Here is a 15,100-nt window from a genome sequence, read left to right as displayed (position 1 = left end):
CAGCATGTGTCCCCAACCTGACCCAAAGTCAATTAAATAAACTGAAGACTGAATTTACAACTGTTTCCAACTAAATTTTTTTGGCTCTTGTTCAATTTGTCATCATCAGTGGCACGATTTCAAGGGAAGTTTGTGCAAAAAGACTCTCTTCATTCAGTGATGTGCACAGAAGAAGGGAATCCCACGAGTCTATTTGCTACCTTCTTGGTAGGCTTCCACATGTCAGTGCCCTGCCCTCCAAAAGCCAAAATGGCCTCTCTGTCCAATGTTCATCACACTCCTGGCCAGGTCTCTGAAGTCAGTCAGTATCACGTACATTCCGCATGCTAGGTGTATTTCAATATGAGAAGCTCTTCCTGCAGGTACCCGAGGATTGTGCCCCCATTAGTCTTGAGTGCCCAATTTCATGTGGAACAGCAGAGAGCAATCTGCCGCACCTTGCCCAGGTCCGTCAGCAACTGCCTGATGCAATACTTGAGCTGTGGAAGCCTGGGCAGTGGTTCCGGTGGCTCCAGCTCCCCAGTGTAGTCCAGTCAGCTCTCCAGTGCATTCAGTTCTTTCTCAATGGAGTCCATCCTGTGTGTGACTTCATCCTGAAGAGATTCCACATGTGTCATCAGGTTAAACTGCCACTGATGCTGGGAGCTCACCAACCCCTCTCCACCTCTGGCCAGCAGCTTCCAAGCAGGCGCTTTCTCTGCTAGTACCTTTTTGGAGACATAGTCCCTGACTTTTGGGGGACTGGGTCTGGGGTTGCTGTCCCCTCTGCTCCTGTCTTGGTCCAGAGGACAGCCCAGGTGAGGGGAGAAAGAATCATCACCATTCTCACAGAGTGAGTTGACTGCATCATCAAGGGCAGAGCTACATGTCTCCACCACTAACTTCTGTTCCACAGCAGGGTAACAGGCACGGGGCTTCTGGTAGCAGTGCTCACTGGTGATATAGGACTCTTTTACAGACCAGGGTAGGGGTAGGGGCTTCTCCCCTGCCCCGTTCAAAGTTCTGTACCTGGGGGCTTCTTGCTTGCTTCTGGTGTCCATCACATGGATGTGTCTGCAATGAGCCCTCCCTTCCCCTGAGTGCTGTTTCCAAGCCTTGCTGTTGCAGATCAGGATGCTCCCTGCTTCTGTGTCATCTGACCATGCAGCACCATTTGCCAAGCACGAGTGAATTTACATCTCCCATCTTCCCAGAAGTTCTCATTGTAGGCACAAGCAGTGAGTGGGACTGGAATCAGCTGAAAATCAGCAGTGCACCTGAGACAACTCCCTCATCCAATCTTGCTCCTACTTTCACCTCTGGAAACTGTGCTCATCATCTGTCAGCCACCAACATTGAGTTTTATAAAAAGTAAGGGAATTTAATTTGAATGAAGTACTTGCTTGGTGGTAAATTGCTCTTCAATTGTAGCTTCACTAAAAATAAGCTTAATAAACAATCCCAAGCCAGGCGTGGTGGCACATGCCTTCAATCCCAGCACCTGAGAGGCTAAGGCAAGAGGACTCCTGTGTGTTCGAGGCTGCTTTCAGCTACATAGGCCAGCCTATATTACAAAGTGAGACCCTGACTCAAAAAACCCAAAATAGGCTCCCAGAGCAGAGGTAGGGGCTTCCAGGCTGCTGTAGCACCACTCCCAGCACAGAGCTAGTCTTTTCACTTCTGCAGAAGCCAAAACAACTTCTCCAATATAGAAAGGAGCTGGGATGTTAATTTCCTGACAAAGAAACACACAACCTGGCCTTGGCATTTTAGTACACCAGAGGGCTGAGATTAATCCATTGATCAAAACTCCATGTACAATCATCTTTATGAACTTGGTGTGTTTTGCAAAATCTTCATTTTGCAAGGGATTAACATCTCCAGTTAATTCTGAGAAAGCAGCCACATCCCTCTGTGTGAAGGCCCTGCTGAGTTTGGCCAGGTCTCCAACTCTTACAGGCAGGTCTGTTCGGCACTGGTCTATTCAAGCAGAATCTCCTCTGAAGTCCACCCCACCAAAGCTGATGGCTGGGTATTACTAGGAACATCTTCAACATCTTCAAATTTCATCAATGGTGTCTTTAAGCCTGCTTCTGTTTTCAAACTATGAAGACATCAAAAAACACTTTCAAGGGCCAGGGATTTAGCTCAGTGGTTCCACCGCCTGCCTTGCAATTGCAAGGTCCCAAGTTGGATCCCTGGTACTAAAAAAAAAAATGAAATTTTCAGGAGCAGAGGAAAAGTTTCTGAAATTGAAGACTGCTGAATCCAACACTAGTTCTCTACTATTACCGGATAATTCAAGAAGAAAGGGAGAAACCTGAATCACTCTGAAAGCACATTTTTTGCCTTTATAGGACCCTGGCAGGGTCAAAGAGCTCCACAATCTGACCATACCACTGCTACATACTCAAGATGGCTGAATGAGGTCTTCTCTTCATAGGTCAGGACGTCCATGGGTAAAGCAGCACCAACCTCCCCAAACACGTCCTTCAGAGCAGAAAAAGCAGCTGTTTGAACTGTGCCACATATAGTCCAACTCCATGATCTTGAAATTCTGGGCAGACTTTCATGTAGTGGTACTCTGAGGAATTTTTGTAAACTATTCTTTCATATGAGGCAGCTGATGTCAGCATCTTTTCCAATGCTGATCATAACTCTCTCCTGGCTGAGGAAGCATGCCCTGCAGAGTCCCACTCAGTCCTCACAACCAGTATCAGTGACCAAAATCACTCCAGTACAGCATTGTGACAGGAGCCAACAAGCACATCTGTGAGTGCTCTGCTCAGTCTGTCTTGGGCCTCTTATTGACACATCCTGAAAATCCTTTTTGTGTAAAGGGAGTCAACATAACTCCAAACAGTCCATGTTTAGGGTTAGGTAACTTCATCTCAGACCCAGTCTAGTAACAAGACTGTTTCAGAAGAGAAAGAAGACCAGGGGAAGAGGACATTGAAAGGGAGGGACAATGAATACAATCAAAGTACATTATTTGTGTGTTAAAACATGACAAATTGACATCTATATTTTGTGAAACATATGTGAATGAATAAAAATGGTTTGCAATGTTATGTATATAAAAATATCTGTTAATTAGTTTAATACTGTCATCCAACAATCTACACACAAAAACATTATAGAACCCCACACCCAATTGTTTTTTGGTCTCGAAAAACAGCCCAGGGCAAACAAACATTGAGCTCATTAGACTTAGATGATCACACACACACACACACTCCATGCACACTCAAAAATTCTACAAAGAGAAAACCAGGCACTCCCCAAATTTCCACAATTTGCCTTCAGCACTGTTAGCCAAAGTCAGTCCAGCAAAAAGCAGATATTAACAAAGTGCACATAAGTTTCTCTTCTTCCTCTAGGACAGTGGTCTTTGATCCATTCTCACCCTGAGTCAGCTCACTTAGGGGAAGCCATTATCTGGTCTAGGAGCCAAATTTGCCACCCTTCCTCATTCCCAGGATCTCAATGTCTCTGCTCTTCTCCCTTTTTTGTCTAATGATTGAGATGTTTGTAGAACTTCTACTTGGGCTTTCCCAAAATGATGATATTCCTTTCAAATAAGTTCATGTCCTTCCTCATGCAGCATCAAATTTTTAAAGCAATGTCAACAAATAGTCCAAGGATAATTATCACATTACACATGGCAACAAATCACTCCTTCTGTTAGCCCAGTCACATGTACTTCTTTATGTCCCTTTACAGTGACTTTGAAAATTGGACCTGATCTGGAAAATAGAGATTTGATGCTGGCGTTCAGAAGCCCCTGGATCTGAACACAGGTCACGGACTTGACACTCTGCTTCCCAAAAATCTGAAAAATTCAGATCACTCAGGATTGTCCCTGAGACAAAGGAGGGACTGACAACACAGGAACTATAACTTTTCCCATGTACAAACTCTACACATGAGCCTGGGGATTCCTCCATGACATACTGAAGTGACCACAGAATATAGAAAGACACAGAGCTAGAGGTGTATTGCTGACAAGATGAGGGTTTACATGACACAGAAGTTGAACCAGAAACAGGCAGGATGCTGGGCTCCCACTTGTTGGCCCAGCCCCATTCCACAGCCCAGGAGATATGAGGTTAGGGCAAGAAAGAGGACAGGTCACAAACTTCTAATATTTCCTGAAAAGCTATCGTGTTCAGCAGATCCAAACTAGTTCATCTGTATCCATCTCAGAGCACTCAGCACAACACTGATATTTCAGGATTCTAGCTTGCTCCTGTGTTCAAACATTTCCCATAGCTCAAGGAAGTCACATAGCTGTTCCAGAAATCTCGGAAAGAAATACACGGAGACACAGAATTCAGCTAAAATAATAAAAGTTCTACTTGCCAGCAGGTGGGACCACCAGAAACCGGTCTGGTTAGTATCCGTGTGCCCCTTTGTTCAGGGTTTCCTTTTCATATCCTTTTTAGCCATTATTTCATCCCTAGTGGTTTTTGATGTGTAAGTACAATTCCAGTTCATATTTTGAAGTCACAGACACAAGGTAAGCACATATACATTGTAAATTCACCCAGGCATAGTAACTTTGTTAGGTTACTGAAGTTACTGGTGAAAGAGTGAGATAACCATCACCTTAAACAAGAGTTATGGGAAAAGCAAATCTGAAAGGAACACATTTATTTTGCTTCTACAACAACCTTAATATTCAATCTACTAAGTTATCTAAAAGTTTTCCCTATCATAGCAAGGGAGTCTGAGACTATTGGGCTATTTCTCAGCAAGTGACACTGGGTCTAATGTATAGCAGCAAAAACTGAAGGAAGGCTCCACTTTATGGATCAGCCTGATCTCCCTCTCCTGCTCTCCTATGCATCTCATACAACCAACCTGCATCTCCCAGTGGCTGGTGATCAAAGACACACACTGAAATCTGAGGGACAGGAGAAGTGATCCCATAACTGGCTGTGATGAGCTAAGTGACACATGCCATGCAAGACTCTTCCATGTCCAGGGTTACTCCTGAATGATGAACTGGTCCATCTGGGAATGACTGCTTTTAAGCTGAACTTGCTCCTGTCTTTCCAGAGCAGGCACCTGCTTTCTAAGTGTATTTAGTGGGCCATTATTGCTTCTCTCTCCTGGAAATAGAGCAATAAGTGTGCACATGTTTCTAGACTGTGCTCTGTGGAGACAACATAACTGAGAGTAGGAGGGCTGCCTAGAGAAAGTAAGACCCTTAGCAGGGGATAGAGTGTGGGATATCACCCTTGAGCAGTGTGGAATGGATTAATTCCCAAGACTTTCTCTCACTTTTTCAGTGAAATAAACCTATTTTACTTCCTCTAAGTTGGGGTTGGATCCAAGGCATTTTTACTTACCACATCCTCAGGTACATTTTTTTTATAAGACAGTGTTTTGGTATGTTGCTAAGTTGCCCAGCACGGCCTCAAACTTGTAAACTTGACATCATTTTGGGTCAGCTTACCTAAGTGCTGAGGTTATAGGAGTCAAGAACCACACCTGGCTTTGATGCATTGTATTCGAAAAGAGAAAATGTAAAAACAAGGGAATATAATTATTAAATAACACGTGTATTACACTTATTCATCAGCAATATCAACAGAACAGTCAAGGGTGAACATAAGCCACCTGCTTCACCCATGGCCAAAAGAAACAGCCACATTCAGACAGTTGAACAAGTTTCCAATGTAGAGGGCAAGATTGACTGCAGAAATGGTGTGCCACAGTGAATTGGATCCTGATGATGAGGCAGCAACAAGTAAAAATATTAACTTTGGGAGGAGACCATAGTCTGCTGTTCCATTTACCCTTTTCTGAAAATGCAAATTCTTCACCTTAATATTTACTAGAGGAACACCCTTACCTGGAGTCACTTTAAGGTTCTCACTGAATGTGTCAAATCATCACCCCTTCCTCCTACAAACTACATAAAGAAATCTATCTCTGAACCTGACCAAAAAGTTTCATGGATACAAATTATAAGCTGTTCTCATCATAACTATGCATGCCAAAATCAAAACTGTGTGTAAAAATTCCCAAAGAAAATTTGGTCAGAAAGAAGCCAAGCACTCACTGGCTGTGGCTTCTACCTTCTGCATGGCTTCTGCATATGAATCTCTAGGCTTCCACCACTCTCCTCCAGCTTTTCACTGTTCATACTCACTGTTGGTGTTCTCTGTAGCTGGAGGCCACCTACAGGGAAGACTGCTGCCTATCTAGCATGAACGAAAATTCATTGCCCTTTCAAAGCAGGCCTAAGATTGCCCTCATCTTGAAGATATGATTCATCCACATCACAACATTTATAGATTAAATGACAGACATGTGGAATCCAAATCTTTTAATGTGTCTTTGTGACAATCCATGATTCATATTATGCTTCCTGGTGACGTTGAAAAGTGAAATGCTAAGACACTTTAGGTGGATTTTGAAATGGACAAATAAAAATATCCCTTGTTCCTGGGTAGGAAGAACCAATATAGTGAAAATGGTCACACTTCCAAAACTGCTATACAGATTCAGTTCAATCCCAATTGAAATCCCAACAGTATATTTCACAGAACTAAAGAAAATAATCCAAAAATTCATTTGGAACCAGAAGAGACATAGAATAGCAAAAGCAATTCTAGGCAACAGAGATATGGTAAGGGGTATCACAACCCACAACTTAAAAGTATACTACAAAGCCACAGTGATAAAAACAGCATAGTATTGGCAAGGAAACAGACCTCAGGATCAGTGGAACCATTTAGAAGATGGAAAAACAACTCCAGACATACTCAGCTATCCCATCTCTGACAAAGGAGCCAACCATCCTCACTGGAGGAAAGATAACCTCTTTAATAAATGGTGTTGGAAAAACTGGATTTCAAGTTGCCAAAGATTAAAACTAGAACCCTACCTTTCACCATGCAATAAATTAAAATCCAAGTGGATTAAAGATCTAAATATTAAGGGCTGAGGATTTAGCTCAGTGATTCCACCGCCTGCCTTGCAAGCGCAAGGTCCTGAGTTCAATCCCTGGTACCAAAAAAACAAAAGATCTAAATATTAAAACAGAAACACTAATCTTGCTGGAAGCTAAGTTAGGTAGAACTCTTGAAGACATTGGCATAGGAAAAGAATTTATGATCAAATCCTCAGTAGCATGGGAACTAGCACAAAGAATCAACAACTGGGATCTCATCTTTTTAAAAAGCTTCTGCACTGCAAGAGAAACCACCAACAGAGCTGAGACAACCTACAATGTGGGAAAAAATTTTTACCAGCTGTTCCTCAGACAAAGGTCTACTATTTAGAATATATAAAGAACTCAAAAAAATCAGACCCCCCCAAATATAAAGACCCAATACAAAAATGGGCATCTGAAAGGAACAGACATTTCTCAGACAAAGAAGTAAAAGCAGCAAATAAAGATATGAAAAAATGTTCAACATCACTGGTCATTTGAGAGATGAAGATGAAAACAACACTGAGATTCCACCTCACCCCAGAAAGAATGGCTGCTATCAAGAAATCAACCAATAACAAATGCTGGCAGGGGTGTGGGGAGAAAGGAACCCTTCTCCATTGTTGGTGGGAGTGAAGACTGGTGCACCCACTATGGAAATCAGCATGGAAATACCTCAAACAACGAGGATTAGAAGTCCCATTTGACCCAGCTATTCCTCTGCTGGGTATCTTAACATAAGAATTAAAAGAATCATACCACAGTGATATATGCTCACCCATGGTTATAGCAGCACAATTTGTATTAGCTAAAACTTGGAAATAGGCCAATTGTGCATCAACTGGAGACTGGATGAAGATGTGATATTTTTTTAATTGAGTACTACTCTGCCATAAAGAATGACAAACTAGACACATTTAGAGCTAAGTGGATACACATTGAGGTCATACTTTTTTTAAAATTACATTTTATTCTTTTTTTTTTGGTGTGGGGGATTGAACTCAGGTCCTTGTGCTTGTGCAGCAGGCAGCGAAACCACTGGGCTAAATCCCCGGCCCTGAGGTCATACTCTTAAGTGAAATAAAGAGGACACACATGTGTAAATACCGAATAGTTTCTCTAGTGTGAAAAACTAAAAGTGTAAATAAGGATCAAAATGTATAATTGATATTGAGTAACAGGAAGAAAAGGTCTAAAGGAGTAGGGGAAGTGGGAAGAATATGGAAAAGGAAAGAAGGGAAAAGAAAAAAATATGAGAAAAGGAAAAAAACAGAAACAAGGCCTTTGTAAATGGGGAAGGGTGGAAGGGGTGAAGGGAGGGCAGGGGAATGAGTGGGGAAAAAATAAGAACCAAGATACATCATGTAAAGGTACAAGATCCTAATGATGAATGTAACTGTATTATATACCTAAAATGTACCAATAAACTTAATGGAAGAGAGGAAAAAGAAAAGAGAAAAATAACTTTGAGAATATGAAGAAGTCTACAAATAAATACTTATATGTAATTAAACTGTTTTGGGTAAGAACTTATCAAACATGAATTCTCCCCTGTTCCCTCAGCCTCAGTAATTCTCTCATGGTCCCAAGTGATTCTTGTCTCCTGGTGCTGCCTGCCTGGTGATGTTTGTGTTCTCTTTGCCATTTGAATCTGTCTCTTTACCTCACCTTCATTACCACTCACCTACCCAGTCTTTCCTAGAGTCAATCCTAAACTTCCTAAATAAAGCATTTTCCCTCCACAAATTAATACCTGCTCCAGGTTTATTCCTTCTGAAGTTCAATCACACTCCAAGTGAAACCAAGGTATTACCCTGGGGCAAAGATAGGAAGTTTTCAAAAATGTGTGTGAGTTAGACATGGGAGTTGAAGAGTGGTTGTTCTTGAGCAATGCACATGCTGTTTGTCACTTGGCCAGTTAGGCAGTCATATGTCTTCCAGACAACTTTTGTCTAGTCTTTTTTCCTGTTGTGATAAGCCAGACAGATAGGAATTGTGTACTGCTATACTAAAAGAAGAAAAGTAGAGCACCCTTATCTGATGGGGGATATGATACCATCTGCCCAATGTAAGGTCTCAACAGTAGATAATAATGAAACACACAAAAACATACACACACATAGAGAATATTATATTCATATATATGTATAAAATTTAATTGATAAATTATACACAGGTAGACATTAATACTATTACTTAATACTACAATGCTTATTTAACAACATGATTTCAGGCCAAGGATTTAGCTCAGTGGTTTCACCACCTGCTGAGCAAGCGCAAGGACATGAGTTTGATCCCTGGTACCAAAAAAACAACAACAACAACAAAAACCCCATGATGTTATCAGTGCCATGTGTATGTGCTGCCTTTCTCTGAATGCTGCTGCTGTTATTGTACTCATCCTTCCTGTCATGATGTGACAGCACACAACAGCTGTATGATGAGATAAATTGAGATAAATGATGGATCATAGTGGCATGAGATTTAATCATGCTATTGAGCCTAGTACATGATATGAACCTTGTCATTTTTTATTGTTGAAATATTTAATATTATTAGACCCTCCTAAAGTAGCAAAATTAACATGTGGATAAAGAGGGACTGTAATTACTTTAGATGCTGCCACACCCCTGGACACATCTATTAGAGATAAAGGAGAAAACTTTTGCCTCAAACCCAGGCAGCACTGCATCAAAGGTCTCCATAAGTCATTCTGAGGCTTCAGTTTTCAGGCATTGAACTCATATGCTTGTGATCATCACATGCTTGTGCTGCACACATGTGGCCCTCCATTTCCAGGGGCATAATGTGAAACTCATATTCATCATTTGGGATTATCTTTATTGAAATTATATTCTGTGGATTTTCTGTACAAACATAGGAAAGAAGCTGAAATCCTTACACACTTCTATATTCAGGATGCTATTTATAGATGATTGACTTTACAATAGGAGGCATTCTGTTTAAATTAACTTCAATAAGAAAAAATAAAAGATCAGTAATTGGAAAATGAGAGATTTTACAAATGAAAACAAGATGAGGAAGTTTTGGAAGTGAGAGAAAGGCGATGGAAAGGTAAGATAAAGAAGTTCAAATATTTTATATATGTGAACTTACTCTCATTGAATGTAAACATTATATATCAGAGGCATGTATTACTAAAATTTTACTAAGTGTTTTCTGGCTTTTGGATTGTTAATCATGTCATCACCATGACTTGATGAAAATATGCCATAGAACCTGTGTGTCTGTTTATGTCTTTTTAGAGAAAATAATTGATATGAGGTCTCTTGAGCTGAATGGAAAATAATTGTCATGAGAAAAGTTGGTGTCATCTAAGCGGACTGGGTAGTGATGAACCACAAAAAAGAAACGATACATGATCAACAACAAAAAACAAAGTTGAAAATAGAAGCTTCTGCATATTTGAATTTTCAACCAGGTGTGATGTTTGGTGCTGTCATTACTCAAGAACATAGGACAAAAAAAAGTTAAACATTGTTGAGAAAATTAGAAAAAACTGGTATACACACATGTATACATGTTTCACTAAAGTACATGAACAGCACTGAACCAAGAGAGAACGTAATGAGGTTGGTGTTATGCACATCACCACCTATAAACTTGGTCGTTACAGCTGTTCCTTGAGGTGCAAAGTGGAAATATTTGAAAAACAGAAAAAAGTTGAAATAAAATATATTGAATGTGCATTTAATATACCAAATCTAATGAATGTAAGTGATCCCCTTGCTACATTAACATGCTTATCATGCTTATATTGACCTGTAGTCAGAATGAATAACATAGAGCCCATTTCATAATAAAATATCACATATAATTTATTAAATAGAGGACACTGAAGGTACTTGTTGCTTATCCGTGATATCTGGTGACTGACAGAGCAGGACTCACTACTACAGCTCAACAGAAAAAGTGAGTATTGCTGCTGAAAGCAGGAATATGCATTGGACACTGAAATACGATGTTTTTAACTCTTTGAGTAAGGCATCCACCAAAGGAAGCACTACACTGAATGGAATGACTACTTTTAGTTTTTTGAATACTTTATACACTGACTTCTGAAGGGTTTGAACAACTTAAAATCCAACCAAGGATACTGAATGGTTCCTTTTTCCCTGTAGGCTCATGAATATTTTTTTGAGTCCTTAGTGGTGTTTTCTTTCTGGAATGAGTTGATGTTCCAATTTGCATTTCATTATTGGGCAAAAATGCTCAACATTCTTTTAGGTATTTATTGGGAATTTGTACTTAATCTGAGAAGTGTTTATTCATTTAATTTGCCTGTTTTTTTCACATATTAGTTCTCTGAGGTGTATCAGGTAAAATGTTTCCCATTCTGGTGGTTATTTTTTCATGCTTTTGTATTTGCTTCCATGTCTGGGCAAGAGCTGTAAATGTTTATATAAAGCTTTTTGTTTACTGTATCATCCTACCTTCTTTTCTACCAAACACACCAGCAAAAACATTGAGAAAAGAAAATTTTAGTATATCTCTCTATGTTCTCTACATTCAGAACATGGAATGCTTGGCTCTTTCATCATCTATTTTTATGCTTTATTCTGACAGGCATATATATTACTGCTGTACAGTTATTTCCATGAAAAGAGTATTTCCTGAGCAACAAAATCATGATTTGCATTATTGATTTTTTTGTACCCTATCCTAGGTTTATGTTCTTGTCCTAAATTTCTTTTCTTAAACTTCAAATGCCAGTATAAAGACAACTGTTCAGTTTGCTAAGGCATCTAGCTAAGTGACCCCCCAAAGTTAGCTTCAAAGCCACAATGATCCTGTCTCAGCCTCTCCTGAAGCTAGGATTAAAGGAATCACATTTGACTTAAACCTTTACACATAAACAACTCACCAGTCCAACTCTTTATATACAGGATGACCAAAACTTTCCTATTTTCCATTACTTTTTATAAGGTAACAGGAAATACAAAAAAATGACAATTTTATCAAATTTATTCAATACAAGAATTGACTGGTTAAACTGATACCTGCCTGAACAAAGTTCAAGATAGTCAGTAAATAAAGAAATGTGCTGCCAGAATGATGCTTGGGTAAACTATTAAGTAGTGAAATGAGAAAAGGACAAACACTGATGTGTAATTGTTACTATTAAAATAATTATGACACTGAGTAGTAAACTACAAGTATTAAAGCAGAGATACCTCTGCAGAATTTTCATATATATAGATATGTATCTATATAGATATATATTATATAAGTATATAAAATGCAAATATAGATACATATTTCTTTGGTTTTTTTCCAGTACCAGGGATCAAATTCAGGACCTTGAGCTTTTGAGGCAGGTCCCATGCCACTGAGCTAGATCCCCAGCTCTGACTTTCATATTTATTTAGAGACAGGGTCTCACTGTTGAATAGGCTGGACTCAACTTTTTTTCCCACTTCTGCCTGCTGAGTTTCTGGGATTACAAGCATGCATCAGCAGGGTCAGAAAGATTTTTTTCATGGTAAAATAATCAGAAAGTAAATGTGCTCAAGAAAAAACATGTTGGACTTTCCATATTTTGTCACTAGCTGCAACAGCAATACACACTACATATCCTCCTGGTGATGGTAAGCAACAGAACTGTGCTGCAGGGAAGTTGGCCACATGTTGTAGGGTGTAAACATTGACACTGTATTCTGCAGTACATTGTATTCCTCAAATTACATCAGATATTTCAGGTACAAAATAGACATAGTTTTAAATGACATTATACAACTGGTAAGTAATGTATGTGCCTAAGCATAATTAATGCTAGGGGAAGATATACTCCCTCAATTTTGGGTATTTAATACATTGCTCACTAATGTTTTCATGATATCATAGGTTTGTAACAGTGCAATCCCATCAGAAATCCAGCAGCTTTTATATTCGAGAACACTATATAAAACATTTTACAAACTATGTCAATGCTAAAAAAGAGGAACAAAATACAGGGCAAAGGGGACCAACTGGGACTCATGCACACAACTTGGCCCAGTATGTGTGTTTGAAGGCAACTGTCACAGACTTCAAGCATAAGACAGTGGTTCTTAGGAACAATGACAAATGGTAAACATTTCTCAAAACCTGGTAAACACAACCTGAATTATAACTTAGTAAATTCACTTTTTAGCAAACTGACAGATTCTTTTCATTCTTTTTTCCAGGACTGGGGATAGAAATCACAACCTTGCACTTGTGAGGCACGTACAGTGCCACTGAGCTAAATTCCCGGCCCTTTACCAAACTGACACCTCACATTACTTTTCCCTTCATACCATTAGATCAGCTTACTAGGTAAAAACAATAATGATGACCAAAGGTAGGATGGCACCATAGCATCAAGGAATAGAATAAAGGCATTTGTACAATGTACTTGTACAAGTACAAAGGCAATAACACTTGTTCATTCAACAGCAACTACTCTCCTTACAACCGCTCCACAGCTGACAAAAATTCCTTTGAAAGTCTTGTTACACATAAACCCTACCATCATTTATACCTTCTGGACAGATTACTATACTTCATGATATCCTTTTGGAGAGAAGTTATGGTCCTGCTTGTCTGTGGCAATCAAAAACACAGCAGTGCGGTTTATTTTGGGTACACGTGGTGAAAAAATTAACACCAAATTAAAAGTCATTGCAATATAAACATGAAAAGTAAAATTCTGATGGGAAGAAAACAAAAAGTTTTGTAAATGATAATATTGGTTGGTATAAGAAAAACATGCATTATGTACATGATAACTGAAGTAGTTGTCACAATACGAAAACATGACATTTGCTAAAGTGCAAGTTGTTTGAAAACTCAACTTTCTCAAAAACACATGTTCACAAATCTCTGAAAATATATATTTTAATATATAGTATCAAATTCAAAATCATCTTTTCTTACACAGAATATGGAGTATGCATTACAAAGTTAAAAAAAATGTAGTAGTAAAAATCGCAATTAACAAAGAACCATTTAAAAATTAAGGTTTTTTGTGATCTATACCTCCTACTTGAAAGCCAAAAGAAAACCTACATAGTAATTGCACTGGAAAGTAAAAACTACATTTCAATTTACCATGTACAATTAAGACACCATGGACTAAGCACAAAGATATACAAAAGCACAAATTTATGTCAACTCAATATTTTTATGTTAAACCCTAAGATACAGAATGTAGATATTTGTAAGTGATTTACTGAAAACCACACAATGTATGTACTTTAGGATATCTCTATCTGGGATTTGTACTTTCTGAGAAATTTGCAAAGAAGCTTTTTGTTTGAGGCAGAGTCTCCCTTTGTAATTCAGGCTGGCCTTTAACTGTGTAAGCATGGTCAGCCTCAAATTTGTGGCCATGCTCCTGTACAAAGAAATATTGACATCAAATTTGTTTGCATTATTTCTAAAGGTCTCAACTACATGGGGATTTTTTACAAGATTTTAAAAATGGGCTCATATATAGAGAGCTTCTCCCAAGTGAGAATTCCCTCATGACTTTAACGATTTGTGAACTGACACCTATCCCATTTTACATACTCATGGTTTCAATGCAGTGTTTTTCATATTTGACAATCATGTGTGAAAGTTTTCACATTGCTTATGTATGATCAAAACCCAGTAAGAGGTCTTTTGTGTCTTTCACAATCACCATGAGTGATGAAAGCTTTCCCAGTTTACTTATATACAGAGGGCATTGCCCTATTGGGAGCTCTGTTTTAGGCAAAAACTGCTTTTGCTGAAAGCTTTCCCACATTGTGAGTCCTTCCATGTCTTTGACAAGCTCTACGTGTGCCGAAAGCTTTCCCACACTGCTTACATTCATAGGGTTTCTCCCCAGTGTGAATCCTTTCATGTTCTCGAAAATGACTGCTTTTGCTGAATGCTTTCCCACATTGCTTACATACATATGGTTTCTCCCCAGTGTGAACTCTTTCATGTCTCTGACAACATTTTTGTGTGGTAAAAGCTTTCCCACATTTCTTACACACATATGGTTTCTCCCCATTGTGAACTTTTTCATGTCTTTGATAAGAACTTTTCGCGCTGAAAGCTTTCCCACATTGCTTACATGCATAGGGTTTTTCTCCAGTGTGAACTTTTTCATGTCTCTGACAACATTTACGTGTGGTAAAAGCTTTCCCACATTTCTTACACACA

At 39.1% G+C, this 15,100-nt stretch overlaps 2 pseudogenes across 1 annotated transcript; both read right to left on the bottom strand.

Moving 5' to 3' along the window:
* Positions 1 to 404: 404 nt before the first annotated feature.
* On the bottom strand, positions 405 to 2,049 carry LOC147821269 (PHD finger protein 20-like; annotated as a pseudogene).
* LOC147821268 (ribonuclease P protein subunit p14 pseudogene) lies at positions 1,100 to 14,540 on the bottom strand (annotated as a pseudogene). Its single transcript, XR_015447367.1, has one exon. The product of XR_015447367.1 is annotated as a ribonuclease P protein subunit p14 pseudogene (transcript).
* Between the last annotated feature and the right edge of the window lie 560 nt (positions 14,541 to 15,100).

Source organism: Heterocephalus glaber, unplaced genomic scaffold, assembly GCF_053883595.1.
Source record: "Heterocephalus glaber isolate CG9 unplaced genomic scaffold, H.glaber_assembly_v1.0 deba00001755, whole genome shotgun sequence".
NCBI classification, from domain to species: Eukaryota; Metazoa; Chordata; class Mammalia; order Rodentia; family Bathyergidae; genus Heterocephalus; species Heterocephalus glaber.
The sequence above is the reverse complement of the archived record's forward strand: the minus strand, read 5'-3'. Positions and strand labels throughout refer to the sequence as shown.